Here is an 8560-nt window from a genome sequence, read left to right as displayed (position 1 = left end):
AAGCCATTCCTGAAGAAGGGCTTATGCCCGAAATGTCGATTCTCCTGTTCCTTGGATGCTGCCTGACCTGCTGCACTTTTCTGGCAACATATTTTTACAACTGGCATTTAGTCAGGTCATAGTGAGGTTCCCTAGAGGTTAGCATTAAGATGACTGCTTTTTGTGATTATCTTAATGATGAGGGTGCTCAGGGCACAATTACAAAATCAGTAGATGGAACATGGAAATACTTGAACAGTGATAGACTTCAAGAGGACATGGTCTAGTAAAATGAACAGGCAAGTTGCAGAGGAAACTGAATGCAGAGATGTATCATGTTATACATTTTGGTAGGAAGAATGAAAAGAGGCAAGATAAAAGAAGGTACGTCTAAAAGGGTACAGGACCAAGCAGACCTACTGGAATTTGTGCACAAATCATTGAAAGTGGCAGGGCAATTAAGAAAGTGGTTAAATGGCACACAAAATCTTAGGATTTTAAAGAGATCTAGAGTACAAAAGCAAGTACATTGTGTTGAAGCTTTATAAAACAATGTTTGTCTTAGTATTTTCCTGCATAATTGTGTCCAATTCTGGCCATAGTTTGCTAGAATGTGAAAGCATGAAAGAGGGTGCAAAAATTATTTACACAGCCGGTTCCAAAAATGAACGACTTCAGTTGTTAGACAGCAAGAACAAATTGGGACTGTTCATCTTAGAAAATGTTGAGAGAATGTTGATATCAGTTTTCAAGATCATGAGATGTATATTGAATAAATAGGGAGAACCTATTCTGATTGGCAGAACGGTCAAGACCCAGAAGAGACTTGTGAATGGCTGAGAATATGCTCAGGGCATTTTCAGTCATAATGTTTTTGTTTGTTACTGTTGTGGGAATTTCCAGGGTCTGATAGTCTCCTGATATCCTCTGACCCATATCTACAGAGGGACCAGCCAAAGCTGCCTACATTAAATGCCATAGAAAGTTCCAGGGTAGCTGACCATGACATGTTTTAAACATTTAGGATCAGAGGATAGCAGGGCAACTATCAGACCCCAGAAATTCCTGTAACAGTTTTCAAAAAGGAATTGAATAATTATTGATACAGGGAAAAGAAAGGACGATTAGAGAGAAAAGGCAGGACTAGAAGACTGGTTAAGTTGCTCATGCAGAATGGTCAGATCGAATGGTCTCCTTCTACGCTGAAAACATTCTTTGATTCTTAGAAAAGATCTTGTTGCTTTGTATTGCTTATGAAAGTTGCTTTATAATGCTTATGAAAGACATGATACTGAAACGTAGAAAGCAGGAGTAGACTGTTCATCCTTTTCAGTGTCTCATTAATCAATATGATCATGTCTGATCCTCAATCTCAACATCATATTCTCACTTTCTTTCCGTGCCTCTTGATGTCTTTAATAGCTAGAAGTTTATCAAGCTCCTTCTTGAATATATTCCAATGACTTGCTGTAGTAGGAAATTCCACAGGTTGACCACCTTTTGAATGAAATGTTTGCTCATCTCAGTCCTATCTGATAACCTAACAGTATGACCATGTTTCTATACCCCCCTAACCAGAGGAATCATCCTGTCTGCATCTAGTCTGTGTAGTCCTTTCAGGGTTTTATGTGCTTCAATCAGATTCATTTTTATTCTTCTGAACACAGACTCAACTGGGCCTGTGTTAACTAATCTCCTTTTATACCACAATTCTATCATCTTCAGTGTCAACGTAGAGAACCTTCACTACATTCCCTCAATGGAAAGTATATGCTCTCTCAGGTAAGGTAAGAGCAAAACTGCACATAATGCTCAAGCTGTGAGCTTACCAAGGCCTTGTATAAGGTAGTAAGACACCCCTACTTCTGAGTTCAAATCCTCTCGCAATGAAGATCAACATATCATTTTCCTTCCAAACTGCTTACAGTAGCTGCCTCCTTGCGTTCTCCTCACAACGCTCAATCCCTTCAAGTTTTGTGTCATGAGCAAACTTTGAATAATTGCATTTGGTTCCCTCATCCAGGACATTTATATATATTGTGAATAACTTGGGCCCAACCACTGAACTCTGCAGTATGCCACCAGATACCACCTGCACCTGGAAAAAGACCCAGTTATTCTGACTCTGTTTCTGGTCTTGTCACCCAGTTTTCAATCCATGCCAGGATATTACTGCAATCTTGTCTGTTTTCTTTTTGTCCAGTAGCCTCCTATGGGGGACTTCATCAAAAGCCTAATGAAATAGAAATACATTACTGGTTCTCCCTTATCTAGTTCCACCTTCAAAAAATTACAGATGATTAATTAAGCATTATTTTCTTTTCATAAATCCATTGTATACTCCCAGTAGGCTTTCCAAGTGTTTGTCATCATGTGTTTTATATAGACTTTAGCATGAGGATCACTTGTGATGTAGTGGTAGTGTCCCCAACTCTGAGACAGCAGGCCCTAGTTTAAGTCCAAGAACTACTCCAAAGTTATGTCATAACATGTCTAATTAGAAAATATCTAGACTCTAACATTTTCCCCACTACTAATGATAGACTAACTGGTCTGTAACTTTTTTTTCTCCCTCCCCTTTTTTAAAATCGTGGGATTACATTTGCCACCCTCCAATTTGTAGGAAAGTAATGACAAAATGTTCTGATTTGTTATTTGGAAACCAGGATATAATGAGATCAGGAACTGAGTGGTGCAGGTGGTATACAAGCAAAATATCAGAGAGCAGATTATTACTAAACAAGTGCTGCATGCTAGTTGACATCTTCCATCACTTCACTGATGATAAAGAGTAGATTGATGGGGCAGAAATTGGCTGGACTGAATTTATTCTGTTTTTTATGTATAGGAAATACAGAGACAGTTTGATTACTGTATGCCTTGCATGGGTAAAAACATTTATATGTAGTCCTTATATTGAAATCTGATATCTCATCTTGTCTAACGTGGCTTATTAATTTTACATACACAGTACCCATTTCATAGTCCATTTATGACTTATATAATTTTGAAGATCATATCTTTTAATCCCATGAATTATTTTCAACAAGTGAAATAAGATCCATTTTAAAAGCTCATCCAATGGCTGGTTCAATAACAAATGCATGCCAAATAGTAAAAGCAACAAATGACAGCCAGAGTTAAGTGATTCCACAACAGATCTTAGCTCTGCAGTCTTTCCACATATCATTGTAAATGGGGTCGGCAATTAAACAGCTCACTGGAGGCAGAGTCTCCACAAACATCCCCATCCTCAAAATTGGGGGAGCACAGCACATCCATACAAAAGCATTTGCAACAATTTTCAACCAGAAGTGCCTAATGGTGACCCATCTGGGCTTCCTTCAGTGATCCACAGCTTCACAGACACTAGTCTTCAGCCAACTTGTATCAATCCACATTACATTGAGAAATAATTGGAGGCACTTAATACTGCCTAGGCGATGAGCCCTGATAACATACCGGCAGTAGTACTGGAGACTTGTGGTCCAGAACTTGCCATGTCCCTGGCCAAGCATTTACTTGACAATGTTGAAAATTGACCAAATATTTCCTGTGCACAAAAAAAGGATAAATGTAACCCAGCCATTCTTGCTCCAATCAATTTATTAGTAATCATGAGTAAAGTAATATAAAGGTGGTTCATTTCCTGACTCCTGAAACCTGTCCACCATTTACAAGACACAAGTTAAGAATGTAATGGAATATTACCCACTTGCCTGGATAAGTGCAGTTCTAAAACTTCAAGAAACTTAGATTAGATTCCCTACAGTATGGAAACTAGCCCTTCAGCCCAACAAGTCCACACCAACCCTCCAAAGAGTAGCCCACCCAGACCCATTCCCCCTACATTTACCCCTGGCTTGGCAATTTAGCACATCTTTGGATTGTGGGAGGAAACCCACACAGACACAGGGAGAATGTGAAAACTCCACACAGCCAGTCGCTTGAAGTAGGAATTGAACCCAGGTCCCTGGTGCCGTGAGGCAGCTGTGCTGGCCACTGAGCTACAGTGCCACCCCAGAAATCAAACTGCAGTTTTTTCTTTTCATGTAAAATCCCTCCTATGTGGATACAGACCTTTCAGCCTTCCAAAGTAGTATCCCACCCAGATCCATTCCCTAACCTTCAGTTAACTCTGACTAATGCACCTAACCTACACATCCCTGAACAGATGGACAACTTAGCATGGCCAATTTACCCAACCTGCACATCTTTGGACTGTGGGAGGAAATCGGACCACCTGGAGAAAACTCATACAGACAAGGGGAAAATGTGCAAACACCACAGAGACAGTCGGCCAAGGCTGGAATCTGACCCGGGTCCCTAGTACTGTGAGGGAGCAGTGCTAATCACTGAGCCACCATGCTGCAAACGTGACACCATCCAGGTCACAAACAGACGTTACGCTCACTCTCTGATCTACAGATGCTCAGTAACAGTGTGTGCCATCTCCAGGATGCACTGCAGAAGTTCACCAAGTCTCCTTAGACAGTTCCTTCCAAATCCACAACCACTACCATTTAGAAATCTAAGGGTTGTTGTATACACATGGGAACACTATTCCCCTTCAGGGTCCCCTCCAAGCCATTCACAATTCTTACTTGGAAGTATATCTCCATTCCTTTACTATCCTGGAACTCCCTCCCCAACAGAATTGTGGATCCACCTATTGTGATGCATTAGTTCAATAAGGCAGCTCACCTTCTCAAAGCCAACTGGAATGAACAAACAAATGAAAGCAAAATGCTGATGCTGGATAAATGAGTTCTGTTCCATGGTCATATCGGACTCGAAACTTTCTTTCTTTCTCCACAGGTACTGCCAGGCCTGCTGAAATTCCCCAGCCACTTCAGTTTTTAATAGGCAAAAAATGCCAGTCTGATAGCGAAGCCTACATCCAATTAAAGAATTAAAAAAAAATATACACACCATGAAGGATACGAATCAATTATAAAGTTGCAGTGAACGAATAGTTCCAAGCACATTGACAGGGCTTCGAATGTCTCTTCCCTATTTCCTGAAAGATGTGGTTTGGCTGATCATCACTTGTTAGAGAATAAATCATCCTCCCTGGACATAACTATACAATAGACTCCATATACAATAGACAGTTGATCTGAGACAGCTGTGGATCCCCAGGGAAGTGTTAACGAAGCAATATATTTGCTGATTTCCCTGTGTGCTGACACAAGTTTTGCTCTCGTGCGTATACCGAATGTTTTTTCTTGCTGGCGGACACGACCTTACCTCGTGTACACACTCACTCCAAGCGAGCAGCGATTGGTCCGATTCCCCCCCGCCCCCAAACACACACGCGTCACTTCCGTCTGTCAGCCCTGAAACTGTCGGTTGTTGATGGAGGTTCGGTAAACGGCGCGAGGCGGCCGCGAGCGTGTTCTGGAACCTCCCCGGAGCATTCCGAGGACAACCGCCGATCGGAGGTGAGCCACGCCGAGTAGGCTTATATTGATGAGGGTGCCAGCATTGCTGCCTTCCTCACTGTAGGCACACACGTTCCCCAGCAAAGTCGACGAGTACATGCGGTGTTGACGGCAGCAGGTGATTGTGGCAGAAGTTAACCAGTTGTAATGGTTCTCGTTTCCTTTCCTCCCGTTGTCAACAGCTGAGTGTCAACTACTTAGCGGGTCCTCGCCACTTGATGTGCCAAGGTGACAGGGGACTGGACTTCGAACCCAACTTCCGGTTAAATGCTGGCACAACTCGTCGGGTGACATTGGGGGTTCAGGTTGGTTTTGGCAGGTGCAGTCTGTGCCACGGTGGGTTTCACTACACTTGTGCTGCCCGTTTTTGGAAATCAGTGAAAACATTTGCTGCTTCCAGACTGATGTCATTCTAGAGACCCTGTGGCGCCTCCACTCTTGGATCGTCCCGCGTTCATTCCCCTTCTTTAAATGGACAAATACAGTAACTTAAATTATGATCAGAAGTACAATGGTTTTCCAATATTCTATTTTCCTCTTATTTAAATTCCTTGAGCTTGTTCGGAAAGTTATAGTTTTCAATCTTATTAGTCTTTAAAAGACTTTTTTTAGTTTAAAAAGGGTAAGGACAATTAAAATATATTCAGGCATAACTTATGATAACTTTTTAGATGTGTCATTATTCTGGGTGGTAGGCGATATTTTGTTTGAATAGAGAGATAAACCAAATGGAGTAAACTTCATTTGCAAAGTTCTTGTTAAAATGTTTCTGATCAGTATTTTGGAAGGTTTAAAATCAGGATGAAAACAGTCTTCAATTGCAGTTATTTTTAATAGCAATATTAAATTTAGGTTAAGTTTCTTTCAAAGACAAACAATATTTTTTAAATACTTGGGCAAGTTATTTAGCACAATGTATCAGTCCTCTGCAACTTTTGGAAATTAAAATGAGTGAATTAAATTTGAATTGGCCTTATGAGTTTTGTGAGAAACCTGACCTAAATTCTGAAAAACTGAAAAAACATGTTTATCAAAACTTTTTTACTGCAATTACTTGCAAGACTACAATGCTCTATTTTGATATTTTAATGAAATACTGGATTAAAACTATAATTAAATTTCACTTAAAACAAAAATAAGACTAAAATATAAAAGCTTCAATTTTGAATTAAAATAATATTTGATTAATATTGGATATTATAAATATCACCAAATTATTAGGCACACTTAAATATTAATCTTGGAAAATATAATTATGGATGTGTACACTCAATTAGTTATGTGCTATCGGAGGCCACAGATATTGGTGTTTAATGGGCTGAGAAGTAGTAGATGGAGTTTAATTTAGATAAATATGAGGTGCTGCATTTTGGGAAAGCAATTCTTAGTGGGACTTATACACTTGATGGTAAGGTCCTAGCAAGTGTTGCTTAACAAAGAGACCTCGGAGTGCAGTTCATTGCTCCTTGAAAGTAAAGTCTCAGGTAGGTAGGATGGTGACAAAGGAATTTGGTATGCTTTTCTTTTATTGGTCAGAGTATTGAGTACAGGAGTTGGGAGGTCATGTTGTGGCTGTGCAGGACATTGGTTAGGCCAGTGTTGGAATACTGCGTGCAATTCTGCTCTCCTTCCTATCGGAAAGATGTTGTGAAACTTGAAAGGGTTCAAAAAAGATTTACAAGCATGATGCCAGGATTGGAGGATTTGAGCTAAAGGGAGAGGTTGAATAGGCTATGGCTGTTTTCCCTGGAGCGTCGGAAGCTGAGGGGTGACCTTCGAGAGGTTTATAAAATCATGGGGGGCATGGATAGGATAAATAGACAAAGTCTTTTCCCTGGGGTTGGGGAGTCCAGAACTAGAGGGCATAGGTTTAGGGTGAGAGGGGAAAGATATAAAAGAGACATAAGGGGCAATGTTTTCACACAGAGGGTGGTACATGTATGGAATGAGCTACTAGAGCAAGTGGTGGAGGCTGGTACAATTGCAACATTTAAAAGGCATCTGGATGGTTTGGAGGAATATGGGCCTGCTGCTGGCAGGTGGGACTAGATTGGCCGGTATGGACAAATTGGACCGAATGTTCGATTTCCGTGCTGTACATCTCTATGACTCTTATAATTATTGGGATAATAACATGCCTAATGGGGAAAAATAGTCTTTCGCGATCACTCAATGTCCCAAAATACATCAACCAATTAAGTACTTTTGAAGTAGCCACTGTTGTAATGTAGGAAATGAAGCAGTCATTTTTTAAGTGGCAACAATGTATTAAATTACTAGAAAACCTGTTTCCGATGGTGATTGAGGGATAAATATTGATCAGAACAGCAGGGACAACTCCCTGATCATCATCAAAACAGTGCTGTGGGATATGTTAAGTCCACCTGAAAAGCCAGATGAGATGTTTGTTTTAATGTTTATTTGAAAAATAAAAATCACCACCTCTATCATTACAACACTTCCTCAGTACTGCATTGGAGTGATAGCCTTTATTAGTACTCAAGTTGTGAAAGTTGAACTTATAACCCTCTTGCTTTTGAAACAAGAGTATTACCAACTCTACTTTGGTTGACATTTAAAAGAATTTCTCCTTCATATTACTCCAGTTTATGGCTTTATAGTTTTTTTTGTCATGGTATGATTTTACTGTTATTAGGAAATCTTCATATGTCGACCTTCTGATAAGCGTTGATGCAATGATTTCAACAAATGACTGAATAATTGGAAAATTAAGTAGATTCTCAATAAAATAAACCTCAGGTCATAACATCAAGATTACAGGATATTGATGTTGAAATGCTTTAATCATTCAATGGAGATTAACAATAAGTTGATCATTTCATTTTTTTTCCTATTATGATCCCAGCTGATTGTACTACTGGGTAAGTGGGATCCCAGTATGAAATTTGGCTTGATGATCATATGCTTTTTGTTTGAGTTAATGAGTTGGTTGTTCATTAAAATGTAGGCACAGAAGACTGCAGTTTTTTGCAGTGGAATAGAAATTTATTACACAATTGATAAAGAAAAAAACTATTTACATGTAGAATACAGTTTGCCATATTTTAACACAAAACAAATTCTCATCTTATTTCCTGACATTACCTGTTACAGACCCCTTTTTAGAGAAACACCCT

At 39.7% G+C, this 8560-nt stretch overlaps 1 protein-coding gene across 6 annotated transcripts in view; it reads left to right on the top strand.

The window, feature by feature from the left end:
* Window positions 1-5252: 5252 nt before the first annotated feature.
* pparab (peroxisome proliferator-activated receptor alpha b) overlaps window positions 5253-8560 on the top strand; it is a 67890-nt gene continuing 64582 nt past the window's right edge. For 3 of the 6 annotated variants that reach the window (XM_043709262.1, XM_043709263.1, XM_043709260.1), the window contains exon 1: window positions 5258-5423. The gene's annotated coding sequence lies outside the window, so the exon portion shown is untranslated. Of the gene's footprint in view, window positions 5542-8560 lie in introns of all 6 variants that reach the window. The other 3 variants (XR_006314462.1, XM_043709259.1, XM_043709261.1) reach the window with 3 other exon arrangements.

This window comes from Chiloscyllium plagiosum, chromosome 19 (genome assembly GCF_004010195.1).
Source record: "Chiloscyllium plagiosum isolate BGI_BamShark_2017 chromosome 19, ASM401019v2, whole genome shotgun sequence".
In the NCBI taxonomy this organism is placed as follows: domain Eukaryota; kingdom Metazoa; phylum Chordata; class Chondrichthyes; order Orectolobiformes; family Hemiscylliidae; genus Chiloscyllium; species Chiloscyllium plagiosum.
The sequence above is the reverse complement of the archived record's forward strand: the minus strand, read 5'-3'. Positions and strand labels throughout refer to the sequence as shown.